At 48.9% G+C, this 19,417-nt stretch overlaps 1 protein-coding gene and 1 long non-coding RNA gene across 3 annotated transcripts in view; one reads left to right on the forward strand and one right to left on the reverse strand.

Annotated features, from left to right (window-relative positions):
• Positions 1-19,417, forward strand: part of NEDD4L (NEDD4 like E3 ubiquitin protein ligase) — a 328,382-nt gene that overhangs the window by 37,239 nt on the left and 271,726 nt on the right. The gene's annotated exons all lie outside the window — the stretch shown is intronic.
• On the reverse strand, positions 9,936-11,595 carry LOC132023956 (uncharacterized). Of its 2 annotated transcripts, XR_009406108.1 has the most exons (3): positions 11,400-11,595; positions 10,277-10,498; positions 9,936-10,156 (listed from the first exon to the last, which is right to left on the reverse strand). It is a non-coding gene; the product is annotated as an uncharacterized LOC132023956 (long non-coding RNA). The 2 variants fall into 2 exon arrangements; XR_009406107.1 differs by having other exon boundaries at positions 9,936-10,498.

The raw sequence follows: 19,417 nt of genomic DNA on the forward strand, positions 1-19,417 counted from the left end.
AAGCAGAGGGAGCAGGAGAGGGAGAGGGAGAGGGAGAAGCGGGCTCCCCACTGAGCTGGAAGCCAGATGTAGGGCTTGATCCAGGACCTTGGGATCAAGATGTGAGCTGAAGGCAGTTGTTTAACCATCTGAGCTACCCATGTGCCCTGAGTTTATTCACGTCTAATCAAAAAGTCACTTTTGAGTCCAAGGGAATTAGAGGAATAACCTTCATTCTGTGTTTTTAGGGAAAAAGTATATTAATACATAATATTAAGAATTTAAAAATTTAACATCAGGAAACCATTATGTCCTATAACATTCTTCCTTTTCTAGAAAAGCCTTTGTTCATAGCTGAGTAGATTTCTAAGCTTCTTGCCAATGGAATTTTATTCTGTGCCATCTCTGTGCCTTTCAGTTCAAGCAGATGTTTCTGCAAGTATAATTCCTTTAAAAATGTTGTGGATGCCCTATGAATGTTACTGGAGTTCACTTTATTAGACCAAAGCCACACCTACAGGTCTGCTGGAGAGAGAACCTGTCATCTACATTAGGTTACTGTTGAGTGTTTTTTGTTTTGTTTTTGAGTACTTAAAAAGACTATCTATGCACATTCAACACTGCATGGATACCTCCTGTTTCATTAGATACATTTTTGACTTTTTGCATGACCATAGGCTACAGTGTTGCTAAATTTTCTGTCACTTAGTAACCAGGATTCCTTTTATCAGCTTCTGACCTTTGCTTCTCTGGACACCATCCCTCACAGGTTCCTGAAAAACCCTGAGGGCTGCGCTTCCGGCTTTTGCAACACAGTTGTTGTTCTTCCAGCCTCCTGCCACTGCCATGGCCATGTTCCAAAGCTACTGTCACGTGTTAGGTTAGAACAACAGCACTATTTATTGTTGCAGGATGAGTTAGTCCGAAACTCAGTGGCTTTCTACCATGGACATCATCCGTTCATAGGCGGTGTAGCTCCAGGGACACAAGAGCGCTCAGGTCGGGGGCATGCCGGCTCGGCTCAGGGTCTCTCTGGGGGCTGTGACTCAGAGGTGACCACAGCTGGAGTCATCTGGAGGCTTGAGTGGGGCTGGTGTTCCTGCTTCCACCCCTGCCTGGCAAGTTAGCGCTCGGGTTCTTGCCACGTGGACCCCTCTCTGTACTGCTTGAATGCCTCCTTGGTATGGCAGCCAGCTTTCCTCAGAAGGCAAGACCCGGAGAGGTGACAGGTGTTTGTATTTGATGGGCTAATCCAGAAGTCACAGTTCGTCTTCCCACGATGTCCTTCCTGTTTGTTACGGACCAGCAGTACTTACTGTGGAAGGTGACCACACGCGGGTGTGAGTTCACGTCCCACTCAGGGAGGCCTCGAGATGATGATGTTAGCCTGGAGACTGACACCATTTCTGTGAAATCCAGTAATTTATGTCAACTGATTGTGAGAATGTCTGTGCTGTTATGTACAAGCCCGCAGCTTTTGTGAACGGTTGCCTGTGAGACTCCTGTGAGCTTCTGCATTGCATTTTTAACAGGTGCAGGGGGGCATCTTGCTGATTACATAACTTGGTGTGCGATGCAGGCTTTCTTAGAGCAGTGGTCCTCCAGAAATTGGTGTAATCAAAAGCTTGGTTTCTGTTGTTGTCTGGCTGTGAGGACATTAGAAGTGGTATTTGTTCAGACATGGCAATGATCTTGATCCTCCTGACTTGCATATTTCTATTATTACTTGTTTGTGGGGATAAAAAGCTTGATGTTTCGTTTGTGGGGATAAAAACCAGATTTGCTTAAATGCAGTGCATATTTCTTGAACTCCACGCACTTGCTGGACCGTGTTCCTAGGGCTTGTGGATACACGCTGTGCAAGCAGATGAGGCCCCACTGTCGTCTGGCTCACGGGCCAGTAGGAGGGAATATAGCCTCCTTTGCTCTAGGAGGATTTGGCCTCAGAGGAAGCCCAGCTCATACCGTGCTTTCTTACCCATTCAGGTTTTATAGCCCAATTCTCTAGTTTGGGCCCAGAAAACAAATGATGGGAGAAAATGTAACTAATAGGAGTGGGTAATTTTGGAGAAGGCTTTGGGAAGTCGCCGATTGGGTGGTGGGTGAGATGGTGTCATGTTTATGTGACATTTGTCGTATGACGTCATGACAGTGACACTGGATCTTTGCAGGTCCCAAATTTGAATGGTTTGAAGTGCGTTTCAGGCAGGTAATGGGAGACTCTCCATTGAGAATAAGAGCTCCCACCGAGAGTTACTAGCCTTTGAAGAAGACTGGAAGACCTGTGGGGTTTGTGCTTTCTTCCTGGTCAGTGACTCCGTTCTTGCCTTTGGGACCACCTGCTGTTCCTCTTTGTCCTCCATGACCCTGTTATCCTTGGTGGTCATCTGCCACGGCTCTGAAGGCAGCTTGGTTGGAGCTATGTGACTGACTAGTTGAGGGGCCCAGCAGAAGTACTGCTTTAAGTATACATGACAGTGGGCGTGGGGGGCCCAGAAGTCTTGGTCACTGGGTCATGAAGGCTGTTGAGTACAGCTGGTGCCACCTCTTCCTTTTCTTTGTCACACGAACGCCTGTGAACTTCGGTTGGTTCCTTCCATTTTCATGGGGGAACAAACCTTTCCCATTATGGTGATATTATCCAGATAGCACCCATCACTCACTGCGTTCAAGATTTCCAACTTTGTTTTTTATTGTTTCTGCAGAATCTTTTCTGTAGAGGTATGTTGCTTTAAAAACAAACAAAACCCAACCACCTAAAGGGCACTGATCCTAGACTCTCACAGCTCAGATGAAAGCCTAAAGATCTTGCTGCCCCAGATCTGGGCAGGTGGCCTCAACCACAAGTGATTATCTTGGTGAAGAGGCTGACCCTTGCTTTTCCCTGCTGACTGGGAACTTACTGCCTCTCAGAGCGCCTCATTTTGTCCTTGGAGGGCAGCAGGAGACTTTCAGAGCTGAATGAGTCCTCTCCCCCCATTGAAGCCCTATTCTTAGTTCCTCTGAATGCAACTATATTTGGAGATAGGGGTGATTAAGTTAAAAGGAGGCCATTAGGGTGGGTCCTAATCCAATCGTACTGGTATCCTTAAAGGAAGAGACAGTAAGAAGATTCACAGAGGAATGGTCCCTAAGAGGATACCTCAAGAAGGTGACTTTGAGCAGGCCCAAGAGAACTGTCTCAGAAGAAATCACATCTGCACCTCTTGGATTTCTAGCCTCTAGAAAAATGAGAAATAAGTTCCTGTGGTTTGGGTCACCCAGTCTGTGGTGTTTTGTTATGGTAGCCCTAGGAGATTGATATTGGGACAGACTGATTGGTTCTCTGAAACTTTATACATTAACCTTTAATCATCGTATGAGCCAAAAGAGACCCAGGTTGAGCCTTTTCAGGGCTTCCTGCTCCCCATTCAGTTTTCCCTGCTGGAACCCGGGCCCTTTGCTATCCTCACTGCTCTCCACCGACGGGCTACCAGTTTGTGTGGATCTTCAAGTGTGGTGGCCAGTACTTGGCACAGCAAGGGAAGGTTTTAGAGCCTCTCAGTGCAGCAGGCTAGTGGGAAGGTTCTAGAGCCTCTCTGTGCAGCAGGGTCTATGGAGCTTAGGCCTTGGAGTTTTTCAGATTTTGCAACTCATTTACCCTTCTTTGCTCTCCATTTGCTCATTCATAAGTTAAAGATGAAGTGAAATGAGAGAGAGAGAGAGAGACTGAGACTGTGTGTGTGTATGTCCCTGTCTGTCCATCCTGATGGGGACCTGGTGTGCGGTCAGTGCCCAGTAGAGATGGACAGACAGCGAGCAGCTGTTCTGCTCATTGGCTCACTCTGTACCAGGTCCTGTTGCTCAGGGCTTGACAGGGATTTACTCTTTAGTGACGGGAGTTACCACTGGTGGACTAGCCCCATCTTATAAATGAGGCATCCGAGTCTCAGATTATGTCGCTTGCCCACGGTTGCACAGCTAATAGAAGGAGGAGCTGGGTTTCGGTCTGACTGGAGGCCCCCAGGATCTGCTTCCCTAACAGCCATGCTGTGTTCTGTGAACAGACGGTGGCATGAGACTTTGTCTTCATGTAAATAAGCACGGATATCGTCACATGTGTTGCTGAAGACCACAGAAACGCCTTTGGCAACCACGTAGGACTGTGGACTTACTGCACTCTGGGGAGACTCAGGCCCCCATGTGCCCCAGGACCTGCATTGCTCCTCCACTGCCCCCCCACCCCTGTCTTGTACCCCTGTGTGTTGGCTCCCAAGTACGGGTCGTTGCATTTGTCAGTTAAGTGTCCTTCCTGGAACTTGATTGTGTCCTTCTGTGTGTTAGGTGTTCTCTAGTTCCAAGTTGGAGATGTGGGTAAAGGCGAGTGATGGCATGGGACAGGGGTCCGGGCAGGCTTTGTGACTTGCCACCAGCATCCTCTTTCTAGGTGAGATCTTGATCTGGAGATTAGCTGGAGGGTGTTGGCAACATAGGAGAGCAAAATGTGGGTGCACCAAGGGGAGGTTTTGCAGTCTGCCGGACGACAGGACTGCCTCTCCCAGATGGGTCACCTCTCTGTTAGAGAGTTGGCCAGCTTGGGGTTGGCGGTGGGGAGGAGATGGTGTGAAGAGCACAGCAAAAGACTGTCGAGCATCTCCTGTTCGGGGTTGGGAGGCAGAGCTGGGTCTCATCGGCCCCCATAAGCCTAGGCCCCAAAGGCAAAACAGTGCTGGACTGTCAGATCAAGACTGAAGCAGATGCCACGCTGAACACAGAGCGTGATGCAGGACAGATTCATGACCCTGAGATCATGACCTGAGCCAAAACCGACTGAGCCCTCCAGGCACCTCTAAAAGCAATAGCCCTTTAGATACGTGCAGTACAGTTTGCCACAATTTCCATTTATGTGGAATTTAAGAGTTCAGATTAAAAAAGCCCAAAAAAACAGATCTGTTTCCTCTTTTGAATGGTGTTTCAGGAACATGTTCAGTTTTTTGGGGCGGGGGTTTAAAGATTTATTTCAGAGAGAGAGAGAGCGAGAATCCAAGCAGGAGGGACAGAGGGGGAGGGGGAGAATCTCCAGGAGATTCTGCACCGAGTGTGGAGCCCTATGTGGGGCTCAATCCCAGGACACTGAGGTGACCTGAGCTGAGATCAGAAGTCTGATGCTTAACTGACCGAGCCACCCAGGGTCCCCCATTCAGACTTGGTTTTAAGGTACAAGGTGCGTGTGGGGGAGACATACTCCCAATGTCACTTAGGCAAAGAGTTTCTGTGCAGTGGAGATGGATTAATTTCCTTTATAAGTTGTAAGCTTTTGGGAACATGGGTTTTGCTGAATATAGTGATTTAATTTTTTGATAGTGTCTAGCATGGTGTTTTCATGTAGGAGTTTCTCAACAAGTATTTATTCCATGAAGGTCTTGAGAAATAGCAAGATGTTTGGGGACAAAAGTCTAAGATGTTGAACACTTATTCTTCCTCTGCTTTCTCATCTGTTACTGGAATTGGTTAGTGAGAATGTCCTAGCAAGTATTATAGCTTAGCCAGTTTTTCTTGAAGAGTACGAATACCAAGTAGTTACCCCCAGGCCAGGGTGGGGGGACCCCTACCACTTCACCCATAGAGAAGGTGGCCGGTGGTGCTCAAGCCACTGTGCTATGTGCTTACTCGTTTCTCAAGTCGGGTAGTTCACCTGAAATGTTGTCCCATGAAGTGGTGGCCCTACCCTCCTTGGGACTGTGCCTTCATGTTGTCCCATGACGCAGAGGTCAAGCCTGTGTACCTCACGCTGGAGGGGAATTCTGTCTGCTCTCACAACATCGTAAACATTCTAACACTTTGGAAATTAAGTCTTGTAGAGGGGTGTATAAGATACCTAACCTAAACTAGGTTATAATCAGAGAAATCCAGTGGTAATAATACATTGTTCTAAATGAGAGCCATTCTTTCAAAGCTGCTGCATGCCCCCCGCCTCATGATTGAGGAGGACCCACAGCCCCAACCCAGGGGGCTTCTAGAGCTGTCGAGGAGGGATCAGGTCCCGGTTTCCTGAAGCCTGACTCCCTCCTCTCATCCTTCCCCGCACACAGCCGCACGCGGGGCCGTCTCTGGCACACCCGGAGCCGGAGCCTCCTGTCTGTGCTTCCTGTAGAGTGAGGGCCTCCTTCCCTGGTCCAGCTTCCAAGGTCCCCCTCCCGGCACGCCGCCCTCGGAGTCCTGCCCTCTTACCTCCGGCTGCCCTGGCCTCACTGAACAACTCCCATGTGACCTGGGGGTCCTTTGCCCCCCTGCCAGCCCTGCCCTCTGCCTGGGACACCCTCGCTCCGCCCTCGCTGGCCTGAGGGGCTTATGCTCATCCTTCCTCCCCCTTCAGGGTCCATCTTCGCTCTCCCCTTCTCCGTGGACTCCGCCTCTGCAGAGTGGACTTTCCGCGTGGTGCACGGTGTGTCCACGGCAGGGGTCATGTGGCGGAAGGCCAGACTGGACGGAGTGGGATCTTGGGGGCCCCAGAAATGAGGTGCAGCTTTGCAGACGCCCTTCTTCACCTTTGAAGATAGCGGCGCCTGTGGGAGAAGCGTGTGGGCCCGTCCAGCCTTCCTGCTTCTCCCTCCGGGGACCAGCTAGAAGGAGCGCCTCCAGGAGGAACACGGACGCGGCTTTCCTTGCTCCTGGCCCCAAAACAAGGGCTTGGTGCTGCCTTTTTCTCCGCGTGTTTTTGGCCTTCCAGCTGAGAAGGGGCTATGTGCATCGTTAGGATTTCAGGTTCCCACATTTTTCTAGATGTTCTACGAGTTGGGGGGGGTGTTATGAGGTGATCATGACTCCTCCTCTTCCTTCTTCCCAGCGCGGTGCTGCCGATCTCCATTCTCTGCCCCCGACAGGCTGGTTGTCCACGGGGATCGGTGGAGCCACAAGCCGTGCTGCTCCCCCAGGGCCGTGGAGCGGGGCTCGAGGCCCACTGCACTCAGCTGGGTCTGACTTAGCAGCCCGGCTTCCGAGGGCCTGCTGGGGGGGGGGGGTCTACAGGCCGTGGGTGGTGGGAAGGCCTGCCCCCTCCCATCCTGCTCATTCTCCGTCTCACACATGGCTTCGCTCCCCGTCTTGCACACCCGTGTTCCCACAGAGGCTGCGGCAGGCTGGGGCCCTGCTGCCTGGGAGGGACGATCTGCCCCTTAAGAGACCGGGCTGTGCTGTGGGCCAGTGAGGTCTCAGTGGACGTTGTGGGTTGGGATCGACTTGGAAAAGTGGAAGGATGGACCATCCTTTGGGCTCCTTGGCCTTTGTGAGCAGCTAAGCACAGGCCCGGCTCTGAAGGCCGGGGAGTGACAGCGTTTCTGCAGGGAACCCGTGACAGGGCAGTTGGCTGGGCCTGGCTGGCGGAGGCCCCGCAGGGCTCACTCTGGCCTGAATGTGGATGGGACAGGCCTAGGGAGAGACTGGTATGAGGTCAGCCGGTGGCGGCCTCCCAGAATCACCCGGAGTCCTTACCTGCCTGGGCTTTGAGACCGCAGGGCTTGTCATCCTCAGGGTGTGACCTCTCTGCACGTTCCCTGTGATTGTGTCCACAGTTTGTTCTGTTTCTTATGAGCATTTGTTCACATTGAAGCTAAAACAAGGTGTGCCTTGTACTTTTAAAAAAAATTTATTTTAATTTTTTAATTTTTAATTAACATATAATGCCTTGTTCTTTAAATTCTGCCAGCAAGGGGTGCCTGGATGGCCCAGTCTGTTAAGCATCTGAGTCTTGATTTTGGCTGAGGTCATGACCTCAGGGTCCTGGGATTGAGCCCCTCGCCAGACTCCACACTTAAACAGCGTGGAGCCTGCTTAAGATTCTCTCTTCTCCCTTTGCAGCTTCCCCTCCCCACCCCAACACCACGTGCATACTCTCCCTCTCTCAAAAAGAAAAATTCTGCCAGAAAGCTTTGACTTACAAGATCTAGAGTTTCAGGCTTTAGGTTTTGGGAATTAACATTTTTGGTGTTTGGATTTTGGAGCAGCGTTGATTGGGATGAGCTTGCTTCTTCCCGGTGGGGGGCTTCTTGGTAGACTCTAACGTTGGTCCTTGTGTTCATCTGCAAGGGTACTTTCGAGCCAACAGCTGTGTAGGGAGAATGATTTGTGAATCCTGCACTGGGAATGGTTGATCTGTCATTCATTCCCTCGTGATGCTGAACCAGCCAGATGGAGCCCTGCCTCCGGTGAATCTAGATTGCACGTTGTGGTTTTTGTTTAAAACCAGGAGCGCCTGCAGATTCAGAAACCAGGTCCATGCTCCCAGTTGCTCTAATGGGTTTTTTCCTTTACAGTGGAAAAATACAGTTGATCTGTCCCGAAGGCCTGTACATCATGGAGTGCGATGTGTTGGGATGCACATTCTTCTTAGCCTTGCCAAGTCATTATCAGTGTTGTATAGTGACATGTGGAGGCAAAGCAGGTGGCAGAAGTTGGAGATTTTTCTCTGCTATAGGGTTATAATAGCCAGTTAAGGTTCTAATCTGCAGACCATTCAGGTCAGTGCTTCATAAAATTTTAAATCAAGCATGGCATCTCTAGAGGTAAACCATTTAGAATTCTTCCTTAAGATACTAAAGGGAAAAAAAAAGGCGAATGCATGAGGACTGTTCTGTTTCCAAGACTTATGACAGGCTCTGTGGCTTTCATTCTAATAGGAAAGAAACACGGCCATTGTAAGTCGCTGTCAGGAGGATATTTTAGTGCCAGCTCCGCGTTAAGTGCTATTTAGAACTTGGAGAAGCTGCCGGATCCTCTCCCGGCCAGTTTGCGGTTGGCAGGCAGGTGGTTTACGCAGGGACCATTCCAAGTGGGAGAAGCCTTCCAGTCCCGTGATGGGTGAACAGCGAACTCAGAGCAGGCCGGGGTGTAAGTGGAGTTAATACTGTACCAGACCAGGGGCTCCACTTTTAATGGGTGAAGGTCATCAAGAAGCGAAAGGTCAGAGGCTCAAGCTTTATCTGGCCCTGTTTGCAGCCCCAGGGCAGGAATTCTCCAATCTTTATCTTTATCTGGACTCTAAAGTCTTAGGTGACATGGAGGACCTTAGCTTCCATAAGGAGAGGCAGAACGCTGAAGAGAGATGTGCACCTGGTGAGAGCAAGAGACGGGAGCTCTCACCAGGTGGGGGAGGTAGCTGCTAGCTGGAGGGGTTTATAGGGAGCATTTAGAAGCAGGAAACAACAGCTGTCCTGGTGAGTGGCTTCCTGCATCCATTCCCCCCATGCCTTAGTTTTACCCAGAAGTGGTCCTAGAATCGTGGGGAGGTGCCTGGCAGAGGTGGGGTGCAGGGCCGTGAGAAAGGGGGAGCAGTGGGTTGCAGTCCAGGGGAGGAGGGCTGGGTGTGGAGTGAAGAGGGGCGGGCTCGGGCCCCGTGCTTTGTGGGGAGCGCCGAGTGCCGGTGGGGAGCGCCGGCAGCCAAGGACAGGAGTCAGGGTTAGACAGTGTGGCTGCCTCCTGCAGGTGTGGGAAGGGCAGACACAGTGGCCATACTCATGTTGCCTCCAGGATGCCAGATGTCACTCTGGGGGCTCCCTTCAGACCTCTGTTGGCTGATGTGGCACAGACTTCTGGGCCTGTAAGAGCTGGAGTTGCTTCTGGAGCCATGCCCCCACCTCTGATTCCCGCTTCATGTTGTTTTTCCTTCATTTCCCAAATCTGCGCCGTCTCTGGCCCTTTCATCATGGGGTATGTGGAATATAGGCACAGGAGCCCTGAGCAGCTAGGAGCAGGGTTCCCCGACTGTCCTGTCTCTGTCCCTTCCTGGCTGTGTGTCTTTAGGGGAGCGAGGGCTGTTCAGATGTTGGCTGTTGCTGTATTCATCTCCTGTCTTTTCACACAAACCCACACCCTTTCCTGAATCATTTCTGGAGCCCCACCAAAGGTAACGAATGCCCTTTATTCTAGATTCCTTCTCCAATCCATTCAGGCTGCTGTACCAGAAATACCACAGACGGGGGTGCTTGTAAACAACAGAAGTTTATTTCTCACAGTTGGAGCTGGGGACCCAAGATCAAGGCAGATTCGGTATCTGGTGAGGACTTGCATTGTGGCCCAGAGGCCACTGCCTTCTCACTGGGTCCTCACCTGGGACAGGCAGGCTCTCTGGGATCACTTCTGTAAAGGCATAATCCCATTCATGACGGCTCCACGCTCATGGTCTCATGGCTTCCTAGAGGCACTGGGAATGAGAAATACACGTGAATGTCGGGGAGGAGCAGATGTTGGGTGTGTGGCATTCCCTGTGGGGGCACGAGGGTCTTCGGGTCAGGAGATGGGGTTCACAGCCACCATGCTGTACCTACTAGACTCAAAAACATGTCAGCTTCCTCTCATTCCTGAGCCTCTCTGTCCCCACACGTGGAAGAGAGCGGGGGATACCCTGCCTGCCTGTGTCTGTCAGGTGTTCTCAGGAAGGACCCGGTCTCTCTCATTAGACGAGTTGTCCTGATGACTTGGCTTTCCAGCTTGAATTATAGTTGTGTAAGAGGTGATGCTCCGCTTCTCTTGCTTGATATTCTGCCTGCCATAGAAAATAATCCGAGATAGCTCACAATGAAGGTTTCGGCCCAATAAAATGAGAATGATTGATGGAATTAGGAGGGAAGGGATATAAAATGGAATTGAGGGGGCTAGGGGTCTTCTGGCATCTAGGACAGAGCAGCTGGCTGAGGTGACGCATTCTCAAGCTAGTGGGAGGAAGTGGGGGGAAGGGCCCCCCTCTTTCAGGCTGCTGAGGAATAGATGCCGGAGCCTTTCACCAGCCTGCACCTGGGGTTGGGGGTGGGGCACATTGTTGGGCCGGTGGCAGCGTCCCTAAGGCCTCTTAGCATCCTGGTTGATTCTGAAAGTCCTTTTGGAAAGCTGAGGATTCTTCTGTTGGACTGTAGCTTTCCAGAGCTCGTTCTGCTGCTGCAGGCTAGAGTGACAAGTTGAGTGTAAGGTCAGTTATCTGGCCCTTGCTTGCAAGAGATGGTTGGTCAAGAGACTGCCAAGGTGATTCTGTTGAACAGACTCCAAAGGAACTTTCCATGGCAGCCCATCCATGATCCTAAACTCAGGTTTTATGGGGAGACTAAAGCACACTTGGGAGCTCTTCCCACACTGAGAATGTTGCCTGGTCCTCCGATCCTGACTAGTGCTCTGTCCAGCTTGGTGGAAATAATCTAGATCTCTCTTCTGGGGTTTGACTCTTAGAAATCAGAGTCTCCCTGATGGGGGGGAAAAGGACAAGGCCTAGAACAGCACATTTTCTGGCTTGCTGTGGCACTCTGAAGGGGACTACTTTCCTATCTTGCTGATAGAGGGAAGTTGATAGAAGTGGATGTTGGAGGAGGAAGCTGTTACCAGGGTGCAAAAAAGAAACAGTTGACTTAAGATCTAGGAAGTTTATAGCTTCAAAGAATGCCAGCCACAATGCGCACCTTAGTCTTTCAGCTGGAATTTCAGTTTTCAACAGGATAGAGCCAACGGAGAGGGCGACGTATATTAAGGAGCCTTGGACAAGTGCCGTCAAACGTCTTTGGTTGAGGAAGGAGCCTGGCTTCTGGGCATGTTCCCGGCGACCCAGCTGTGTTTCGCTCTCAGCGTTGTACTCCTCAGGGTCCGTGAATGGCTGAACTTAGAACAAGGCTTTTGCAATCTGTGCTTTGTGAATACGGTTTTTGTTCTGTTGGTTTAATTTGCATTTGGTGTCTGGAGTGCCTGGTCATGGAAAGAGCCAGTGCTTTGTTTTGGGTAATGAGGGCTGAGGTTTCAACTCAGTGTTTCTCGGTTTACCCAGTGTCAAGTGTTATTTGAGTAACAAGCGACTGTGTTGCTCATCGCTCTGAGGTCCTGCGAGTTTCCATTTACAAATTAGATTTTCGCATACCCGCACATCGTAGATTGCTGAATGATATCATGGAAGAGGAAACTGTATTCACAAATGGAAATTCTCTCCCTATGTCATTCCAGGACAGATGTCTTTTTAAGCCCCTTCAGATGCTTGTTTCTCCCCTTGTCAATTACTTCATCTCAAGGGTCAGTGGTAAACCAAGAGAAAGGGAGGGTCAGAGTGGGAGACTTATTCTTTCTGTTGCATGGGATCATGTTGGGTGCATCTTGGAAAGTCGGTGAATTATTCATGATGAAATGAATGAGGGTATTCTTTTAAATTGGTGTAGTCGCAAAGGGTTAACCCATTTATGAAGCAGCTGGTGTTGATCAGGAGGTGTCAGAACATATGAGACCTTGGATGTTTTTTTTCTTTAATTTTTTTTTTTTTAAATGTATCTACCTAAGTACCTTAAAGTCTAATTTGATCCTTCTTTGCTTTTCTTTACCTAACCTTTTTTTCAGTTCTGGTAATTCGTTTTGAAATAAGGTCAGGCATATAGTTCCCTTTCTCCCCTTCCTTGCCTTTTCATCATGGCGGCCATCCTGATAGCATTCCTGTTGTGGGAGAGGCAGTCTTCCTACCAGGGGAGGGCTGAGCACTTGGAGAACTGTGGCCCATGATGGATTTACAGAGGGCTAGGTCCTAGGAAATCTGACTTAAAAGAAAATCCAACTAGTGTTAACAGCTCACCCACCTGAAACTAACTTTGTAACCCAATCAGAACCCGAAAGTGAACCGAATTGGCCTTTGAAAATAGGACAGAATTCTGTAGGGTAAACATCCTGCACTTCGTTTCACAGAAGTCTCTCTCTGCGCCCTCCCTTAGGACCAATTTTGACATCATTTTGTTCCTTCTTAGAATATGAAATGTAAAATAAAAAGTCAATGAAAAATACGGAAGGTTTGAGGCTATGGCACTTCCTGTCTCCAAGCTGCTCAGTCTGTTCCTGCGCGCAGAGCTGGCTCCTGATTCGGGGTCTGAGAGCACAGTGAGTGAGAGAAGTTGAAGAGGCTGCTGCTTGAGGGGAGAACTGTCCTGACTTGTCACACAGTGGGTGCTCAGCGAGTTGGTACCCCAGAACAAGCTGGATGGAATGGAGGGAGGCACCGTGTCCTGCATGTTAGTTTCTCCATGGAGCAATGGCGTCGCTGTTTGTTGTAATGCTACTTACCTTCAAGCTATGTACTGTAGGTAGTAATCTATGTGTTGTGCGTATGTATGTCTGTTACTCCGTGCCCACATCTGTAGGAGGTCCTCACCTGGCAAAGTTCTGATATGCATGAATTTCAGTGATCACCCTTTAAAAAATACCAGTCTCCCAACAACAGTTCACATGTCAGTTACCCCATTGTGTTGCCAATGTTAACTGCGGTCAGGGTGTCAGTCGGTGACTCACTGCATGTATCACTGATCCGTGATCGGGAACCAGTCACACCCCGTCTTCTTTCAAAGTTTGGTGGTGATTGGTTCCTGCACCTTTTCACTCTGTTCATGCGCAGGCAGCAAAGTGTGTGGCTGGGTTGCCTTGTTGTCTTTCAGGTATAAACCAATATGACATTTTACAAAAATAGCAAAAACTGTGGAGAAATTGGCCAGTAAAGGTGAAAGTGCATGAAGGAAGTTCAAAATGCTGGAAGTGTCTTTCACAACCTACGTGGAGTTGCAGAAGGAGTAGTTTGTATTTCTTGCCTGGGAATGTTGCTGTTCCCGCTTCGGAGGGACTAGGAGTGCAGCCTGGGAGAAGGGAGGAGTGTGAGCTACCCATGGAAACGAGGAACATGGTTGTGAAGGAGAGAAGGATCCCCCAGAGAACGTGAAGCTGGCGAAACACCAAAACAAAACACTTCATGTTCAAGGAACTCTCAGATTATTTTCCAACATAGAAAGTGCAGAAGGTAAAATACATACCTGTTCCATTTTAGGAAGGACTGTGGCCTGTGGTGCAACAGTGTTCACATGATAGCAGAAAGGTGATGAGAACCCAGGCGTCCGTCTGAGAAGGTGGCGTGAACAGATCGTGGTACCTACCCACAGCGGGAGTATTACTTGGTCATGAAAAGGAATGAAGTGTTGGTACGTGGTACAGTGGTCATGAACCCTGGAAACATGATGCTAAGTTGAAGCCAGGTATGAGAGATTGTGTATTGTATGATTCCATTTATATGGCGTATCTAGAGAAGAAGAGGTAAATCCGTAGAGATAGAACGCTGATTCGTGGTTGTCCGGGCCTGGGGAAGGCAGACTAACTGCTTAATGGGTTCAGGGTTTCCTTTCAGGGCCTAAAAATACCTCAGCTAGACAGAGGTGGTGGTGACACAGCATGGTGAAGGTGCTAAATGCCTCTGAATCCTTCACTTTAAGTTTAAATTGTTCACTTGTACCTAAAACCATACAAATCCTAGAAGAGAGCACAGGTAGTAATTTCTGACATTGGCCATAGCCGCATTTTTCTAGTCTCCTGAGGCAAGGGAAGAACAAAAAATAAACCATTGGGACCATATCCGAATAAATGGCTTCTGCACAGCAGAGGAACTAATCAACAAAACTAAAAGGTAATCTGAATGGGAGAAGATCTTTGCAGAGGACATGTCTGATAAAGGATTAGTATCCAAAGTGTATAAAGAACTTCTACAACTCAACACCCAAAAGGCAAACAGTCCAGTGAAAAAATGGGCAGAAGGCAGGGACAGACATTTCTCCAGAGAAGACATACAGATGGCCAACAGCCACATGAAAAAGTGCTCAGTATCACAGAACTGCAAATCAGAACCACAGTGAGCGCCCCCCCCCCCCACCTGTTAGAATGGCTCATATTAGAAACACAAGAAATAAGAGTGTTGGTGAGGATGTGGAGAAAAAGGAACCCTCTTGCACTGTTGGTGGACGTGCAAATTGATGCAGTCATTGTGGACTGTGGAATTTCCTCAACTACATTATGGTCAGCAGTCGCACTACTGGGTATTTACTTCCAAAAGTGCAGAAACACTAATTCAAAGGGATACAGGCAACACTGTGTTCATAGCAGCACTGTTTATAATGGCCAGATATACAGGCAGCCCAAGTGTTCATCAGTACATGAGGAAGAGTGGTGTATACTTACTGTGGAATATTATTCAGCCCTGAAAAAGAACGAAATCTTGCCCCTTGGGGCAACATGGATGGAGCTAGAGCATATAATGCTAAGCGAAGTAAGTCAGAGAAAGACAAATACCATGTGATTTTGACTCTGTGGAATTTAAGAAACAAAACCGAAAAGACAAACCAAGAAACAAAACTTAACAGTAGAGAACAAACTGATGGTCACCAGAGGAGAGGCAGGAGGGTGAGATGGGTGAAGGGCGTGAAGGAATGTACTCGTGATGAGCAGCTCATACTACACTGTATGTTAACTACACTGGAATTAAAATAAAAAACATAAAAGTAAACATTTTCGGTTTTTTATTATCTGAATTTCACGGTCAGTTAAAAATAGTATTACAATTAGCCAGGGTAGATGTTTTCTTAGTGTTGTAAGTTACGCTTCAAGAAGAAGGCAAGCACTTTTAAAGTGTTGATAGGTTTTGTTATTTTATTTTATTGCGAGAGAGAGAGAGCACGAGCCAGCGTGCGCACGCCTGAGTGGGGTGAGGGGCAGACGGAGAAACTGGCTCTCCATTGAGCAGGGAGCCCAATGTGGGGCTCGATCCCAGAACTCCGTGATCATAACCCGACCTGAAGGCAGACGCCCGATGGACTGAGCCTCCCAGGTGCCCCAGGTTTTGTTGTGTTTTTTTTTTTTTTTAACAAAGAAATCAAACACTTCAATTTCTGGAGTCCTAAATGGCATTGTACTTTAATATTAGCTTGACACGTTTTCTTCTCCCTATACATTTATAAGTGACAGTTTTCAATGTTTTGACAAACATTTAAGGGTCACGGTCATTTAAAGTTGCAGCTTTTCGTGTTGAACAGTTTCTGCTTCTGTGGGCATTTCTCTCGCCCCATGCTGCCCTGAAGACTGGGACTGCCTGTGCCTGTATTTTACCATGTACGTGGGTCCGTGTGATTCTTGTCCATTGTAACGTGTGGTTGCCGTACAAACCCTTCCCTCTGAGGGCGAGCGTCCTGGATGTGTCTCTTGTAGTCCGCCTATTCTGACGGGGTGCTCTGTGGAAGGAAAGAATAGGAAAACCAGCCCACAAGAAATCATCCGGGAGGGGTCCTAGGCGGGGCTTACAAAGCACACTCTGCCTTTTCCAGGGCCAGCCTTCCAGAAGGTTTAGATTTCAGGAACTGTCTTGGAAAAGGCAACTTGGGAACACCCAGTGAGTAGTGACTACAGCAGCTGGCCGTGGAGTGAAGTTTCCATTATGCCCTGTAGAAGGAAAAGTGCTCTAAGTTTGGCTGTTTGATGTGTGTCCAGCAAAAAGGACAGGCTTGGCCTGACCCCAGTATCAGGTGGCCCTCAGGCACAGCTCCTGTGTGGGGCCGTTCTTACTGCAGAGATGGCCTGAGGCTCTTGGGACATCGTCCTGGTCAGCTTTCACTCTGGGATTCTGCGCCCAGAACAGCGGGGGGAATTTATTCTGGGGTCGTAGGCATTCCTTTGCGTACCCACGGCTCAGTCTTGCCTCTAACTCCACGTCAGGTTTTTAAAATCCTACTATAAGCCAATTTATCTGTAGGTATTTAAGACAGTTTTGCATCTATCACTGTGTGGAGAGATTAAAAACAAAAAACCCCTAAAGACTGCTGTTCTTGGGGGAGGTCACAGCCCCCCACTGTTTTTAGTCTCTTGACTGCCAGGCACTTGTGTGTTGATGGAAGCGCAAGACGCAGACCCTGCACTGTGGTGGGGCAGAGTCCTGCACACGCACCCCCGGGGCTGGGCTGTGCTGCACGCCTGGCTGTAGGGCCTGTTCTGCTTCTCAAATGAGCTGTGACTTGAGGCAAATCATCTGTAAAATGGGCGACCTAAGGACCCTCTTTACAGGGTTATGAGGATTAAATATTTTATATATGTAAAGTGCTGAGAGCAGTGCTGGCTTTTCTTTCTTTCTTTTTTTTTTTTTTTTAAAGGTTATTTATTTTTAGGGGAAGGCAGGGATTGATGGAGAGTCAGGGGAGGGTCAGAGGGAGAGGGAGGGAGGGAATCTCAAGCCAGACTCCCTGCTGAGCAAAGAGCCGCACCCTGAGATCAAGACCTGATCCCAAACCAAGACCGAGCCCCCCAGATGCCCCAGGTGGTAAGTTTTTTGTTGTTGTTGTTGTTGTTTTTAAACAAAATTATTGTCCTAAAACTAAAGGGCATGACAATTCCTGATCCCATTTATCCTCAAAAAACAGTCAAGGGGAGTGGATGACGTCCCAATTACTCTGTGTCGCAGAGGTTCCGTTGCTGGAAAGGGGCGGAGGCGGGGTCTGAGCTTGTCCCCAGACCCTTCACTCTTGACTTTTTAGACTGACGTGGCAGGAGAAGATTGGGAAATGGGTTAGTCCACTCTGGGGTGGGGGTGGGGGGCGTGGGAAAGGGTCCCAGCCTGGGGGCTTGAACAAGTGACATTTACTTGTCACAGTTCTGAGGTTCAGAGTTGAAAATGAAGGTGTGAGCGGTTTGATTTCTTCTTGGGCCTGTTTCCTTGGCTTGTGGACGCTGTCTTTTCCCTGGGTGCTCATGTGATCTTCTTCCTGCATACCTGTGTCCAGATGTCCTCCTCTGCTAAGAGAACGGGTCATGTTGGATTACGACCCACCCTGATGACTTAATTTTTACCTAATCACCTCTTCATTAAAGAGCCCGTGTCCCAGTGCAGTCATGTTCTGAGATGCAGGGGCTTAGGGCTTCAATATGTGAATTTTCGGGAAACATATTTGAGCCCATAGCAGGTAGTGACTAGAAGTAAAACCAGAGGAATGGAAGATCTGCAATCAGGAATTGGATCAAGTGAAGGCAGAGTCAGGAGCTTTGGAACGGACAGAGCAGATGGTTGGTGTGAGTGATTTTTGAGTTTTGATTCCAGATGTGGTTTTCCAAGGACAGAGAAGAACAGCCTGAAGAGTGCTGCCCCAGGGCACAGTGGTCTGGAATGAGCAGCGCTGTTGTGGGGTGTGCGGGCACCCTGCTTTGGATAGAGCTGGGTGAGTGGGAGCAGGCACTGGGTGGCTGGGTGGGTGGGAAGTGGGAGCCCAAGAAACGGGTATTTTGTTTTGCTAGGCATTGGAGATCTTACTGAGCAAAGTACTTACGGAGGGCCTGACATCTAGCTAGAGTCACAGTGCAGTTCTGTCGGAGGAGAGAGAACTGGGATCTCCTGCTAGATTCCCTCAGTAGCTTCTGACTCCAAAATTGTTCTGGTCTGTGGTTGTAGAGAAACAGATTATGTAAATCCTCTAAAATTAAATTTCTTAAGTATGCCTTAATTTTATTAACAAATGTTACTTTAATCAGCAAATTGTGGAGTAGTTGAGATTAAATTTAGAGCTGAGACTGACTGGGTTTTCATCCTGGCTTTGTCACTGGTACCAGCTTTGTCAGATTTGCCATATGACATAAATTGGCAGAGGTTCAATTTTCTCAGCTGTGGAAAGTGGATAATTACGCATATTTCATTGAGTTGATGGAGAGCGTGCATACAGTAATGTATGTGAAGGTTCTAGCACTGTGTCTCTCCCGTGGTGAGCACTCATCATAATGATACTTGAAGGAGGATGAAAGACTTTTAAATGGAGGAAAATAAATAGCAGTGAATTTTGGATTAATTCACTCATTCGACAATAGCAAAAGTTTTGAGCTCTAGCCAGTGGTTGAGTGCTAGGGATTAGAAAGAGGCAAGGCTCCTGCCCTCTACAGGCTTCCCGACCCCCGGGAGCAAGCCCAGGAGGGTACGCAGAGGGTTGCTTGGTGTGCTTATCCTGACATGTAGGTGTTGAAAGGGGTTACTTTTTAAAGGAGAGGAATTTTGCAGGATGTTTCACATGGGAGCAGGCAGTAGCATTGAACTTTGAATTCTGGGAGGGATTTGTCACCCAGAGGAGTGGAAAATGTATTTCAGAGCAAGATAGTGACACCTGCGGGAGTCTGCAGGGTACACAGTGTGGTTAGGGAACAGCAGTGTGTGAGTGGACATGAAGAGGGGACAGACTTCCCCAGTCCGTGGGGAACTGCCGGGGAATTTTCAGGTGGGAAGAGAGGTGACGGTATTTGCAGTTAAGGAAAACTTACCTGATGGTGGTGTGCAGGAGGCTTTGGAGAAGAGGCAAGGTGGAGACCCCAGAAGAGTTCTAGAAAGATTCTCAGCGATCCAGATGAGCTGAGATCTTGAACTTGGGCTGTAGGTGCGGGAGCCTGGAGGAGAGGACAGATTCCAGAATTGTCGGAGTGGCTGCTATCAGAATGGATGTGCCTGGGGTGGGGGGGACTCCGGGTTTCTCCTTGGGTGTCTGGGTGATGGTGTCGTTCACACGCGCTGGGTGAGCCGATGCTGGGATCTTAGATTGGTTGAGTTGGAGCTGTCAGGGAACAGCACTTGTTTTCCTTTCCCTCCTCTGGGTCTGGAACCATCTGCAGAAGAAAGGACAGTGAC

The sequence above is a fragment of the Mustela nigripes genome, chromosome 8 (genome assembly GCF_022355385.1).
Source record: "Mustela nigripes isolate SB6536 chromosome 8, MUSNIG.SB6536, whole genome shotgun sequence".
NCBI classification, from domain to species: domain Eukaryota; kingdom Metazoa; phylum Chordata; class Mammalia; order Carnivora; family Mustelidae; genus Mustela; species Mustela nigripes.